We start from the raw sequence: 16,606 nt of genomic DNA, 5'->3' as shown, positions 1-16,606 counted from the left end.
GAGCCTTCCACTGAGCAACTAACAGGTACAGGATAGTACTGTAAATGTGATAAATCCCAAGGGCTTTGTGAATCATCATATCAGAAATCAAAACACAATTTTACGGCACTAAGTCATGCCCACGAAACATAGAGAGCACTGCAGAAAAACACAGACCTCTTCAGTACTGAGCACAGAGGCAGAGACACAATTTAATGGAATGGACACAATTTATTTTACTATGATCTACATGGTGTCTGTGTGATCTAGTTTCATTTGAATGGATTCACTATATGAAAACGCCCTCTTAGGGAGGATTTGCTGTTAACCCCTGAACGCTGCAGGCCTCAGACACAGCAATTCCAATCTCAAGTCATTCATGTAGCTCTACTACCATTCATACACTGGGTAATTCAATATACAAGGGTTAGCAACCTTTGGCGCCCCAGACGTTCTGGACTACATTTCCCATGATGCTTTGCCGTCATTATGACTGTAAGATCATTATGGGAGATGTCGTCCACAACATCTGGAGTGCCAAAGGTTGTCTACTCCTTCACTACAGCATGAAGTGAATGCAGAATCTGTTCATTATTTTTTTACATAAAATAGTAGTCATTATAATATGTCACTGCATGTATATAAAAGGCAGGATAAATAAGGTAAAATTACTATTTTTTTTAGAATGTATTTTGCAGCCATATTGAACTAGTGCCAAAAGACCATAAGATGAAATATCTTGTATTTGGGATACAAAGGAAGAATGTGACTTACCCAAGGTCATAGATAACAGCCAATTTCTAAACCTCACACTACAATGACACGGAACACAGGAACAAAAGTGTATTTTCCCATGTAAGAAGAGATCCTACATTTACAATGACACAGCTGTACATTTCCCCAGTACTGGCCCTGTGTCCGATAGCTCCACATCCACCCTTTAAAGAAATTAATCATTACTACCTGCATTTTCCTGCGCTGCAACCGTGTGTCTCCAGCCATTCAAAAAATGCAACTGACTTGAAATTCCTGTTATTCATTCCCATAAGGCAAAAGACAAAAAATAACTCTAAATTGTATCCGTAACTCCCATCAATCACAAGTCACTCACTGATACAGGGTGCAGGAGGAAACCTACTGATGTCAGGCAGTCACTAGAGAAAATACCCACTGATGACGCATATCCAGGCTTAAAAATAGCTACAGGGCCCCCACAGGGATTCTTCAACAGACACATTTAGATATGCTTACTACAGACCAGCAGCTATGTGGTGGCAGAACTGTGTTTGAGCTATCAGAACACGCACAACACTCCACTGCTGTTTAGCTACCGTATATTGTATTTATCAGACACAATGACACATTACATCGCTCTACAATTCTTGGACAATTAATCAGTTTGATATGTATTATTTGATATGCAGGAAGTTGATTTATGTAATGAATTATTTTATTAATGCATCAGTTTAATTATAGGGTCAAATACAAAGCTACCATTATAATATACCTTCCAAAATTTTGAAAATGTATCTTTTAATTCTTTAAATTTAGGAAATTACTTTCAAATGTAATAGAAGGAAGGCCTGCGAGTCATTTTGGAATAGTAATAAAATATTTATTTTAGCTATGCAAAGCATTTGTCTGCATAGTATGTTAATGGCTGTTAGATATTAAAACAAGCAGCCCCCACTCACCTTGCTGCATCTGCAAATATACTCACACATCACAGGCATTCCACCCACCAGCACCTACCTAATCAGAATTCATTGACCCCTAAGTATAAATCGAGACACCCAAACATACATTTTTGTCATATTAAGCCCTTTCTATAGCAAATGGAGGGGATGAGTGGTTTATTCCTGGAGGTTTAGCATGAAGATGGTACCTAGTCTCTTCTGAAGAAATTGACTATATTATATTGAGCACAGTCTACTACAACGTATGGTTATGGTACCACTGTATTATGCATGATTCCCCAGTGTACCCAGATTAACCATAAGGCTTATAGGAACATGGGCATTAGGAAGATACTTGGTCACCTTTGCCCACAAATCACCGTTCCTACACTAAGTCTAAGTTTGAAGAGACCCCAAACATATCCTGCCTGGAGTCCAGTTGTATCTTAATGTGTTCATCATAAAACACAGAATGTACATGCTGACAGTAACAGCTACAGTGATGCCTTGCTGATTTTGAATGTTTGTCCACTGACAAAGAAATGATCAGTCTATAATTTTAATGATAGTTGTATTTTAACAGTGAGAAATAGAATGACAAAAAAAAATAATCCAGAAAAGCATGTGAAAAGAGTTATAAATTGATTTGCATGTACATTAATGAAATAAGTATTTGATCCCCTATTAATCAGCAAGATTTCTGTCTCCCAGGTGTCTTTTATACAGGTAACAAGCTGAGATTAGGAGCACTCTCTTAAAGGGAGTGCTCCTAATCTCAGCTCGTTACCTGTATAAAAGACACCTGTCCACAGAAGCAATCAATCAATCAGATTCCAAACTCTCCACCATTGCCAAGACCAAAAAGTTGTCCAAGGATGTTAGGGACAAGATTGTAGACCTACACAAGGCTGGAATGGGCTACAAGACCATCGCCAAGTAGCTTGGCGAGAAAGTAACAACAGTTTGGAAGAAACACAAAATAACTGTCAGTCTCCCTCCGTTTGGTGCTACATGCAAGATCTCACCTCGTGGAGTTTCAATGATCATGAGAATGGTGAGGAATCAACCCAGAACTACACGGGAGGATCTTGATAATGATTCCAGGCAGCTGGGACCATAGTCACCAAAAAAACAATTGGTAACACACTACACCGTGAAGGACTGAAATCCTGCAGCTCCCGTAAGGTCCCACTGCTCAAGAAAGCACATGTACAGGCCCTTCTGAAGTTTGCCAGTGAACATGTGAATGATTCAGAGGAGAACTGGGTGAAAGTGTTGTGGTCAGTTGAGACCAAAATCAAGCTCTTTGGAATCAACTCAACTCGCCGTGTTTGGAGGAGGAGGAATGCTGCCTATGACCCCAAGAACACCATCCCCACCGTCAAACATGGAGGTGGAAATGCTTTGGGGGTGTTTTTATGCATAGGGGACAGGACAACTGCACTGCATCAAAGGGATGATGGACAGGACTATGTACCATCAAATCGTGGGTGAGAATCTCCTTTCCTCAGCCAGGGCATTGAAAATGGGTGGTGGACAATGACCCAAAACACACAGCATGACAATGACCCAAAACACACAGCCAAGACAACAAAGGAGTGGCTCAAGAAGTGGCCTAGCCTGTCTCGAGACCTTAATACCATAGAAAATCTGTGGAGGGAGCTGAAGATTCGAGTTGCCAAACATCAGCCTTGAAAAATTAATGACTTGGAGATGATCTGCAAAGAGGAGTGGGACAAAATCCCTCCTGAGATGTATGCAAACCTGGTGGCCAAAAACGCCTGACCTCTGTGATTGCCAACAAGGGTTTTGCCACCAAGTACTAAGTCGAAGGGGTCAAATACGTATTTCATTCATTGACATGCAAATCAAATTATAACTTTTTTCACATGCATTTTTCTGAAATTTTTTTTTTGTTTTGTTATTCTGTCTCCAGACCTTAATCTCATAGAAAATCTGTGGAGGGAGCTGATGATTCCAGTTGCCAAACTTAAGACATTTCAATTTATGTGTATAGAGTATATCTTTACTTAGGGCATAGCTAAAATGAAGGTAATTGCAGTAATTCACACACAGCTCAAGTACGCTGTACTGATCTGAAATATAAAGCATTATCTATGGACCTATGTTGTGCTTCATTTGAAGCAGTTACAATTGTAAGAAATCACTATATGCAATCTCTAGTCACTATTAATTTCTATATTGTTATGGTTATGACATAGTAATTCGATATAGCAATAATTGGTTTGATTTGTACATATACACAACTGGTTGTGAATAGACCTGCTTTGACAATGTATGGTCATTTACATACTACAAACAGTTATGACCATCAACAAGACTCCAGGAGCTTCATCTCACTATGAAAGATACCTGGACAGCAGCACCTTAAAGGAGGCAATTGGGCTTATAAATTCTCCAGATATACAATCTCTGTAAAGGCGGAATGAGTTTAACATGATGCCACAAGACCTGAATTTTCTTTTTTTAATCTCTTTTTATTGAGTGGTAACTATTGCATTAAAATAGCAATACGGAAGACAAGTTACAATGCAATAAGATAAATAATGAACAATGTGACTGGATTAGTTAATTTATACACAGGCAGAACATGGCTGAATAACTTAAAGGTAATGTGAGTCCATGAGGCATGTAGCCAAACAATCCACAAGCACAGAAACCACCAAGGGGACACCAGGTAAGTACCCCAAGTTCTCCTTCTGAAGCGAGCACAGTATGCACCAGAAGCACTGTGGGCCTGCTATGTCCAAGGTGAGGGGAAGGGGGACTTGCCGTAGTGTCAGTTGAGGAACAGGTAATCCACTGCGTCATCCGTCCTTTGGATGCAAGTAGGCTACAAAGATACAAACTTGAACAACCAAGTAAGCTCATGGATCGCGTCAAAGCAAACTGAGGAAAAAGTACACTATCATGAGCGAATATACGGAACGCTACAAGAGCTTCCACAAACTGCGTATTCCAACTTGGTCAGTAGTCATGCCCACCTTGAAATGCATTTTGAAAAAAAAAAAAATATTGCAAAATAATAAAATGTAAGAAAGTACATTTAAAACAATTATTCCGGCAAAAGGACATTTATTTCCACCACGTTTTTACATTCAGTACAAGAAACTTAAATAATCCACCCATGTCAACATCTACCAAGAAATGTAGAGCTAGGACACACACACACACACACACACACACACACACACACATATATATATATATATATATATATATATTTTTTTTTTTATTGAGATGGTGGGATTTTACTTATTGACATTGTTGGGCTTGGGGTTTGTGAAACATGATCTAGTTATCATTCTTAATTTCTTAGTTTAAACAGATATTCGTATTTTAGCATTACTATCCAGCCATAGAAAAGTCTAGGGGACTAGGGTATAGAATGATTCTTGTGCTATTGTGTTACTTGAAGTAACGTGCACATGAAGTAGAGGTAAAGTAGTACTCCTTTCCGTGACTCTTCTGTTAAGGTTTTATTTTTTAAATATGGTTTTCTCGCAACTAGGGGGATTTTTTAAAATGTTACTTTTTACCAGTTAGAGAATGTCTTGAATTCAGGCCAAGTTGAAGCTGTCAACTTCTGTCAATTTTACACAATTTATTTCACCAAAGATTACTCATTAACTATGTAGAAATTCATTTTTATTGAATCAACCCCTGCAGCTTATGGACATATTTAAAGTTGTGAGTCATTTTCTATTGCTTGGTGGTTCATTAACTAAACAGAGAGTTGTGGTTTATTGCAAAACGTAGACTAAAATATCCTAAAGTAAACTCCAGATTCTGGTACTTTTCCTAAATGGGCTATTTAGGAAGATCATTGGAATGACACATTGGGACCACAATTAAATATTAAGGATGATGGCAGCCCCTACAACTGTTTATTAGCACAGCAAATGAAAACTAGAAAGAGCTGAAACTGTGTAGCTAAAAGGAAATGACCATTAAATTGAATTAAATCAAAGGATAATACTATAACAGTGCAAGTCAGTAATATTTTAAAATAGTCCCATCATTAAACATAATTCAGAATGTATGTAGATACATCTAAATATATATTTTGGTGGAACCTCTCAACATTGTTTTATACATTTCATAAGCAACAATAAAAAGAGTATAGTACAGTAGTGGACATTAAAGAACTGATTTACAGTGTGTTTCGAGGATATAAAAAATACAGAATACACAAATCAAGAGATAAGCTATGGGGAAGGTGTGATTAATTTGGTATCTATTAAAACACAGTCATACTCTGCCAAATAGTTTCTGAATCCAAACATAAACATTTCTAAACATTTTAAATGTTGAATATCAACACGGAATTTGAAATGTATCTAAGTAACAACACAACTGGGAGGTTTGAAACCTGATGAAGAGGAGGCCTGGACCGGAGTGGTCCATACCAGTAAGTGACAGTTCTGCAAGGTCACTGTCCAGGACTGCTTACGTGCAGAGCACAACTGAAGTGCAACCGTATTGGTATAAATGCCCTAGAATAGCCTTGCGCAGCAGCTACTGTTTTTCATCCTATGCTAGAATCTTTCTGTAGACAAACATACTCAGAAAAGCAATACAGGGATTCCAAAGTTGTACTTTCCTACTAGACTTTAAAACACCTGGGTGGTATGGGAGCAATAAAGATGGAAATGTTGATGTTTATGCTTTTGGTAGTTTTCAAGTGATGGGAGCTTATGCTGACATTGGGGAATTAACTAACACTGTCTCTCATTTAAATGATGCAACAACAAATCTTTACATCATTCCATCTGACTCATTTCCTGATACCTCAAGGCCTAACTGCTCAGCACATCTTTGTTAACGCAGAACAATAACCTGATCTACTGACATATCTATGCCTATGAATATTCAAGATGTATTTTGTTTTAGTTAACCTGGTAAATCAATGTTGTAAAATATACTTGTATTCTAGTATTTTAGCAGCCTTAAAAAGATTTTACAAAAAAAAATAATAATCAGAAATGGACCAAAAGTTACTCTACTGCTGAGGGCTTAATTACAGCTCAAATACTACAATACTCAGGAGGCTATCTAATTAGGTGATTTAGGCGGCCGCCTATGGCCTTGCGCTTGCTGACCTTAGAGCAGACTGAACTGTCGGGTCCTCGGGGGGCCCGGCGGCTTGCCCAGTATGCCGCCAGGTGCGAGTCCCCTCCACATGGTCTGCCCATAGAGAGCCAAGCCTCAGATCTGCAGCTCTGCCGGGTGCAGAGCTGCAAATCATGTGATGTGGTTCTCGCGAGCTCATAGAGCGTTGCTGCGGTTTACCATGGCAACGCTCTGACCGGAGCTTGTGAGAACGGGGTGTGCAGCTCTGCGCGCAGTGGAGCTGCAGACAGGATAGTTATCCCACCGGACCACCAGGGACTGCTATCACCTGACCACCAGGGACTGCTATCACCTGACCACCAGGGACTGCTACCACCTGAACACCAGGGACTGCTACCACCAGACCACCAGGGACTGTGATCACTGGACCACCAAGGACTTACATAAAAAAGGTATTTCAGTGTGTGGAGACTTGTCACAGCCTCCACACTCCTTGCCCCCCACATACCCTGCCCCCCACACTGACCCCCCACATACCCTGCCCCCCCACTGACCCCTACATACCATGCTCCACCACACAGACCTCTACATACCCTGCTCCCCCACACTGACCCCCATATACCATGCTCCACCACACTGACCCCCACATACCATGCTCCGCCACACTGACCCCCACATACCCTGCTCCCCCACACTGGCCTCCACATACCCTTCCCCCCACATACCCTGCCCCCCACACTGACCCCAACATACCCTGCACCACGGTGACCATCACATACCCTGCTCCCCACACTGTCATAAACACAGTCATACACCCTGAAACCCCTACACTGTCATACACCCTGCCCCCCACACTGTCATAGATCCTGTTACACACACTGTCCCCCCGCTGTCACCATCCTCATCACTCCCCCCACACTGTCACTTTCTTCCACACTGCCCCCCCTCCCGACTCTGTCACTTTCCTCCACACTGTCACTCACCCACACCCTGCAACCCAAACTGTCACCTTCCTCCACACTGTCACCCTTCCACACTCCGATACATACAGTCACCCCTCCCAAACACTGCCCGCCACACTTTCACCAACACAGAAACTGTCACCGCTCCCACACACTGCCCCTGCACACACTGGCACCCTCCCAAAACAGCCCCACACATTCTCACTTACCCACTGTCACAATTCCACACACATACAGTCAACACCCACACTGTCACCCTCCAGAACATACACTGTCACCCCCCACATGCTGTCATGTCCCCTTCACCCAACCACGCTCACATTAACCTCTCCTAATCTTGTCGCTCTCACCCCTATCACAATTACCTGCCCTCACTCTTCCACACTCACCCTGTCACATTAACGCCTCTAATCCCGTCACACTTTCTTCCCCTCAACCTGTCACACTCACCCTGTCACATTAACGCCACTAATCCTGTCACACTCCCTCCCTCAACCATGTCTCACCCACCACCAAACCCTGTCTCATTAATCCCCTCACCCAGACACAGTTACCCCTTTGTGCACCCTGTCACACCCTGAATACATTCACCATACACCCAATCATGGTCACAGGCACCCCTCCCCCCAACACAACGCACAGCAGTCAGCTACCCCATACACATACAGTTCCAAAAACAAACATACACATGCTCACAGAATCATACATTCCCAAACAAAGATTATTAAAGTAATACAGAATGTGTGGGGGAAATGTCTATGTGAGTTTTCATATCTTATTTTGTAGGTGATTTTTTTTTTATAAGCTTTTTTTTTGCCCAATCAAAATTTTAATTTCTGTTTGCAATAACCCCTGCACACAGGCACTTCTGTATACATGACTACATACACAGCTATCATGTATAAACAATCAGCATCACTGCAAATTAATTGTTTGCAAATTATGCCATAACTAGAGAGCTCACAACAGAGCGGCACAGGGAGCAGCGACAATGCAAGCCACTGAACAATGAATAAATAAATCCAGCTCTGCAAGCCAGCCTTTAAATATAACTACAGCTCATTATACACACACGATGCAACCCCTTTAGATTTTTTTTACTATGAGTTTTAGTGGGGACCTTATGTTTGAGTTTCGCCTAAGACCTCACAAAGTCTAGAGCCGCCACTGCCAATACTATCTATGCTGCATAAAGAGTGCAAAGAATTTCAGCAAAAAGTAAACATATCCATAAATTCAGCTAGTTTTGCTGGCAGGATGTAGTCTGGCCTCGAGAAGCCACAGACAAACATTTTGCTTTCTTTGTCCAGCTAAAAATACAAAAGATAATTATTTTTAGCACTATGGCTGTAAAATAGGTTTAGCATTCCTTCAGCATTCATGTTCTACATTGTGTGGTATTGGCCACACAATGACCTTGCCCTTGGATACCCTCACCAATGTCATGCCATCTGATGCCCAGGATTGGTGCAGGTATTTTGGAGTTGGGGATATAAAGCAATTGTGGGCAATCAATGCACATGATCCTAATTTGGAATGACAAACATTTTACAGACTGCTATTTTTTTTTATTTCTCCCTCAAAAATGTAAATTTTTTGTCTATGGACAACTGACTGGTGAAGACAATTAATTACCACTATGGGATACTGCCACATCTGTGAATGACTTTTGGGATCATGGTTGACTGATTAATGTGCAGTGTTTATTTTGTACCAAATGTAGCTATAATTGAAATCAAAAAGTCAAAACATTCTTAGCTTGTAGAATGCCAAGTTATTTCCTGTGCTGTGTCATTGACAAAACAAGCATCTTAAATGTACTCTATAGACACTAGAACCACTACAGCTTAATGTAGTGGTTATTTGGCATAGAGCTTGTTCAGCCATTCGAGGGACATCCTGGGTGAATGTCCATGCTGAACGATTCTCATAGAGGTGCAATGACTAATGAAAGGATGCTGATTGGCTAGAGAGGCAACTTGCCGTGCATGTGCACAAATCTTGCAAAGCTTATAGGCAAGCATTGGATTGGCTGTGGCAGCCACAGGAGACTACCACACTAGGAGGGAATAATGTTCAACTCTTTTTTTTTTAAAATTTCAGTTGGAGGAGTATGGTATCTAAATAGTAACTAGAAAACTATAGCATTTGGATTTCCTGTTTGTACTTCCCTCTCTAGCTTGTTCCTTTAATGTATATCACAATTATACAACCTTTAAGATTCAACAGATGTGATGCTTCAATTCTGTCTAGAAAGCCTTTAAAGGGACACTGTAGTCACCAGAACAACTACAGCTTATTGAATTTGTTCTGGTGAGTAGAATCATTACATAGTTACATAGCTGAAAAGAGACTTGCGTCCATCAAGTTCAGCCTTCCTCACATTTGTTTTTTGCTGTTGATCCAAAAGAAGGCAAAAAAAAAAAACAGTTTGAAGTAATTCCAATTTTGCAACAAGCTAGGAAAAAAATTCCTTCTTGACCCCAGAATGGCAGTCAGATTTATCCTTGGATCAAGCAGTTATTATCCTACATTGAAAGATTATATCCTTGAATATTCTGTTTTTGCAAGTATGCATCTAGTAGCTGTTTAAACATCTGTATGGACTCTGATAAAACCACTTCTTCAGGCAGAGAATTCCACATCCTGATTGTTCTTTCCTTTGCCTTAGACTAAATCTTCTTTCTTCCAGTCTAAACACATGGCCTCATGTCCTATGTAAAGTCTGGTTTGTGAATAGATTTCCACACAATGGTTTGTATTGGCCCCGAATATATTTGTATAATGTTATCATATCCCCTCTCAGGCGACGTTTTTCTAAACTAAATAGGTTTAAATTTGTTAACCTTCAGGCTTTTTGCTGTAAACACTGTCTTTTCAGAGAAAATGCAGTATTTACATTACAGCCTAGTGATAACTTCACTGGCCACGCCAGTGCATCCATACATTAAGTATCTCCTCCCACTGCATGCAGACACTGAATTTTCCTCATAGAGATGCATTGATTCAATTAATCTCTATGAGGAGATGCTGATTGGCCAGGGCTGTGTTTGAATCATGCTGGCTCTGCCCCTGATCTGACTCTTTGTCAGTCTCAGAAAATCCTATGGGGAATCATTGTGATTGGATCAGGCTACCACTTCTGCTGATGTCAGCAGACAGTGGGTAGGTCTAAAGGAAACAAGGGGGGCTAGTTGGTGGTTTTAACCCTGTAGAGTCAGGAATACATGTTTGTGTTCTTGACCCTATAGTGCTCCTTTAACACAAAATAATCTGTATTATGAGCTTTTATTGTCTTTAAAAATACATTTCATGCATTAAGCAATACTTGGGCAATGCTCTGCAATTGTAGCAATTACCAATAAAGCACATAAATGCTACTGTTGAACATTTCCTTTTTAGAATGTTACTCTAGATAGATTTTCCGGTACCTACAGAAAACAGTCTGTTGTTTTTTTTAACATAAGCATAAGCACCACAATACACCTAACATTTGTAAAATCAAGAGAAGAAAGTGAGACCATATGTATTGCCATGGTCACATTTTTAGTACAACTTTTTAATAGACTACATGATCATTAACAAGGCCTTCGGTGGTTTCAGTATAAACAAATTTCCTGAACAATTTGTATTTCAAGTTCTAGGAATTTCATCAGCTCATGAAAAAGGGAAATAGGAAGATCACACTAATTTCTCACTGTATTCAGGTCAATATTACATGCTGAATTGGTTATATTGCACATGGTATTTCCCAGCTGTCAGTTTCAGTGAATCTTATAACCCACATCACTATGACCATAAATAATTGTTTGTCGAAGTCTAATTTCCCAATTCAATTCAAAGGGTAAAAAGCCAGATAGATGCCAGATTATCTTTGTCTGAAGAGGATATTTGAAAGGTGGAGTTTGGCAGGTATATGTCTGGGAGCATAAATAATGCTTACAGAATGTACGTATACATTTATTTGATCCTAATGAGATATATTACGTAGAAATGTTATGTTGATCTTTTGTTCACATGTATAAATCCAGTTTCACTTGACAAACAAGGAAATATACATACAGTATAAATAGAAACATGCTCTATGTAAAGAGTGATACCAAATCACAATGCGCTGGAGTAAAACTTGTGCAGTAATCAATGAATGAAACAAGCGATCCTGTTTAATATTGTGCTTTATGGGGACTATAGGGCCTATCACTAGTGTTCTAGAATTACAAAGAGCTGTGAAATTATGTCAATATTCAAATGTAAGGTAGGTGCATTGCCAACCATTGTGTGTTTGTGTATATGCATCTATACATACTGTATAACCCTTGATTTAACTAAACAATGACTGGTTCTTATTGCAAGACTCAATTATCGCTTATTTTGGCACTCGGTGTTACCCTGAAGCTCTGTTTTCTCACGTGTTTATTACAAATGTGTAAAGGCATTATGTGGCATTAACGGATGTGTGAAAAGCAAGCAAAAGGTCTTGCTTGTTTGTGATTTAAGAATATGTTTAACAAAATGTGATTCACTACGGATTGCTAAACAATAGCAGTTAATAGGGAATGTTTTTGTGTCTATTTGTCTGTCTGTCTATATCGATCTCTGCTTGACTTATCAATAATATTTTTTTGTTTTACTTAATCCAGAACCAGGGAGAAGACGTCTAGAGCAAATCCAGTTATTATCTGTTATGTCCAAACTACACCCTCAATAGAAAAATAAAAGAAAAAAAAGAAACCATAAAAAAAAACAAAAAAAAACGGAGAACCCGTGAAATATACAGATTTTAAATTTAAAGGTACATCAGTAAAAAGGTCTTAAGCTGTTAAAGCATTTGATTGCATTTCACATAAAAAAAAATACTATTTGTGCCATGCGCCCAATCCAATCCCTGTAGCAGGATATGATACTAAACAGAGCATGTGTGGGCATCACTATCATTAAAGGATCACTATAGGGTCAGGAACACAAACAAGTATTTCTGACCCTATAGACTTAAAACCACCATGTAGCCCCCCTGGGCCCCCTCATGTTTCCATAAATATAGTAAAAATCTTACTGTATTCAAGTCTGAAACTGTAACTATGCATGCTGTTAGACTCAGAGAAAACAAGCTGTCTGCTGACATCATCAGAAGTGGTAGCCTGATCCAATCACAATGCTTCCTCATAGGATTGGCTGAGACTGACAAAGAGGCAGATTGGGGCAGAGCCAGCATGATTCAAACACAGCCCTGGCCAATCAGCATCTCCTCATAGAGATGAATTGAATCAATGAATCTCTATGAGGAAAGTTCAGTGTCTGAATGCAGAGGGAGGAGACACTGAATGTTTGGATGCATTTTAGGCAGCCATGACCCAGTAAGGATCTCTAACAGCTATCTGAGGAGTGGCCAGTGAAGTTATCACTAGACTATAATGTAAACACTGCATTTTCTCTGAAAAGACAGTGTTTACAGCAAAAAGCCTGAAGGTAATGATTCTACTCACCAGAACAAATTCATTAAGCTGTAGTTGTTCTGGTTACTATAGTGTCCCTTTAAAACAAATCCTTGAGTTTACCTATGTCACTTAGCAAGAACATCATGCATCTCGTTTCTCTCCATCTTGGAGGGAGAGAGCTTTGAAAGTGATCCAGATGCCATAGTGAAGCTAAGCATCCACTACATACGAACAGTTAGTCCTCTGTCTGATATTACAGAGAGTTGGTTTATCTGCTTTTCTGCATTAAATGATAAGCTGTTAGCTTGTCACACAGGACATGGATAGTAGAATATATAAGCTTTCAACATGTATCCTTTTTATTATAACTTTAATGTTGAAACATAAAATTGCAATATATAAATAAAACTTTTATTTTGCAACTCCATAACAAGTTCTTGGAAAAATAATCAGCTGATTTGTACATCAGGCAGTTTCATGGAATATAAATCTTTAAAGGGACACTCATTAATGGTTTAACATGAAAAATGTAAAATACTCACCTTTGAAAGCTCAATTTTTTGTCCAATAACACTTAGAAGAAATATTCAGAATACATAGTGATTTGAAGTGGCAATGGTGGTAGGAGTCGGTATGTGCAGCGTTTCAGCTTTAAAAACTGCATGTACTGAGTAATTGGCAGTTATGTACCAGAGGTAAGTTGCACCCCCAACACGGGTGCCTAATGTCAATTTTGTGCTTAAATTGCATCTGGTGTCTTCACGCACTGCACGTTGACAAAAGACGATAGGTCTCCCCTCCCAGCCTCCCTCCCACTCTGTGTTCCCTTCCACCTCCCTTCATGCTTACTAGAGTGTTTTGTTTTTTTTAAAAACTCCCTCCCTCTTACCCACAATCTCCTTCAGCCTCTCACCCCATCGCCAGCCCTGAATGCGTGCATGCACTCAAATCCAGCAATCTCTACGAGAAGCCTGTGATTGGACCACACGAGGCCCCTGAGAAATCAGACTGGGTGCAGAAAAGCCACGCCGGAAGCTTTATTGGTCACTGGATTGCAGGTAAGTAAATTATTTTAGGTTTTACAACAAATTGAGAGCAAACGGCCCTGCTAATTTCATGCATTTATGATTGCCTGTAGCCTCTCTTTAATAGACAGAGCACGTTGCAAGAATTATAGACAGACTTTTGCAATTCTCATGTTTTAAGGTAGGTCATATAATTTACAGAACTGAACAGAGTACAAGCATTGCTACAAGTTTACATATATTTGCATGCTATCACTGTTACAAGCACAAAGTATAATAATTATGCATCCAAACTGTGAAAGCAGGAAGCTGTGTAAAAGGTTTCACAATTAAAGGTGTTATCCTTTTTTAAAAAATTTATAATGAAATGTTAGCATGAAATATTATCTAATCACTTCAGATGTGCATGGATCTTACATAAGAAACAGCTACTTCCAGTGTTTGCAGAGCTGAAACTGGTCCATGTCGCAAAAGGTAGTCCAAGAATGAAAGATTCATTTTGTGCAGAAGATCTTCTGCCGATATCAGTGTGTTTGTTAAATCCCCACCATATTCACTCTGTTGTTGGTGCTGCCATTCTTCCAGTCTGCACTGATGTGCTACATCATTTAAAGCATATATGTTTGCATTAGCAAACAACACATTCCAAGTTTGGACATAATTCTTTGGCATCAGCTGACAGCTCTCAATTAATGTCCAAACTTTGGTATGTTAATGAACTTCCTCTCCAGTAGAACGGATGGACCACAGTCACTCAACAGAGACAGGTAAATAAAATATTTATGGAATTTGCCCTTACACATAATTATTTTTCTTTTAACAAGAGATTGTATTTACAAGGAGTGGCGATCGGTCCAGTTTCGCACCTTAATATGCCAACCTCTGCATGGGCTATTTTGAAGAGCTCTGTATTTGGCAGAATAATCCATTTGAGATGGAATCTGGCCGTCTATCACCGTTTCATTAACAATATTTTTATTGTTTGAGAGGATTAAACCATTTTCATTGAAGACTTTATTTGGTGGATCAATGCCAATCGTTTTGACATTTCTTTTACACATAAAAAGGGCAGTATAAAGATCAAGTTTCTTAATTTACTTTTAAGATGTGGAAATTAGGAAATTATTATTAACATCTACCACAAACCAACTGATGTGAATGGTTACCTCCATTTCGATAGTGTCCACCACCCACAGAGGAACTAACATCACTTTTGGACAATTTGTACCACTACCTGACAACTGCACATTTATCAGTGATTTTGATAGGGAATATTTAACTTTGATTACCGGTGTTTAGATATGGTATATCCGGCAAATCTGATTTAAAAAAGCTTATTTAAAAGCCAGAGATTTATATAGACTTTTTGGTATTGGGTTTGCAGATTTCTAACAATGGTAAATACACAAACCAATCCTAAACAGATTAAATTAAAAATCCATTTGTTAAAACAGTAACATCATTCAATAATAAAAATATAAATTCAGAAAGGTTTTTAAAGAATGTGGGATATAATGTTAGACAAATATTGGCTAGAGACATCAATAAGAGAGAATTGGGCCCTATATTTGTTATTCTCATATGGGATATATATTTTGAAAAACGATTATATTGAAGATTGAGAATATTATCAATTTGATCCCTGCAATTATTTCTGAGTATTTAATCTGGTTTAATCTTATTTTGTTTATCTTTCATTGTATTGTTGCACTATATATATATAAATATATATAAAGTGTTATTTGCTATAATATTTTATGCTCTATTTGTAACCTATTTAGGAGTTACTGGTGTTTCTTGTTTACGCATGCTCTTTTAATCCTATTAGTCAATAAATCCTATGTAATTTTAGCGTGATCTTATTCTGTCTTTCAGATTACCGTCAATAGCAAGACATAGTTCACTTCTGAAAGCTCATATTATTCCTTCAGACCTTTGATGCTCCAACATATGGGGTAAATTGGAAAACAATGATACTCAACGCAAAATGGTTTATTGGGAGGACAATCACATTGGATATATGTGTACTTAAAGATAAAATAAAACAAGTACAAATAATAGTGCAAATTAATTAAAAAATGTATAAAATAATAGATCTCACTATGACAGTTCACTTTAGGTCCGCGGCTTTATGTGTAGTGTTCTCTGACACACTGTAGTACCATGGATGACCAGGACCAACTTATGTGCTGGCATGACTTATCTCTACCACAGCAACATCGCAACTTCCGACATACAGTCTATAATATATCCACAGAAAGAGAAGCCAGCTAAGGATAAAACTATATATAATGATATTTATTTTAATTGAGCTGCATAGTTGATTTGGTTTTACTTCATTTGCATATACTACCTTATCCAATGTTATGAAAACACCAGGAGTTTCATACCAAATATTATATTGATATTTGAGCGTACCCCTTCTGTTTTGGTTA

The 16,606-nt window shown here is 38.9% G+C and overlaps 1 protein-coding gene across 4 annotated transcripts in view; it reads right to left on the bottom strand.

The window, feature by feature from the left end:
* HIVEP2 (HIVEP zinc finger 2) overlaps nt 1-16,606 on the bottom strand; it is a 225,863-nt gene that overhangs the window by 155,313 nt on the left and 53,944 nt on the right. Inside the window, exon 1 of one of the 4 annotated variants that reach the window (XM_063443322.1) lies at nt 943-1,080. The exons of the other annotated variants lie outside the window; for them this stretch is intronic. The gene's annotated coding sequence lies outside the window, so the exon portion shown is untranslated. Of the gene's footprint in view, nt 1-942; nt 1,081-16,606 lie in introns of those variants that run through there. 4 annotated transcript variants of the gene reach the window in all.

The sequence above is a fragment of the Pelobates fuscus genome, chromosome 2 (genome assembly GCF_036172605.1).
Source record: "Pelobates fuscus isolate aPelFus1 chromosome 2, aPelFus1.pri, whole genome shotgun sequence".
Lineage (NCBI taxonomy): Eukaryota > Metazoa > Chordata > Amphibia > Anura > Pelobatidae > Pelobates > Pelobates fuscus.
Note: the sequence above shows the minus strand (reverse complement) of the source record. Positions and strands in the feature narration are given on the sequence as shown.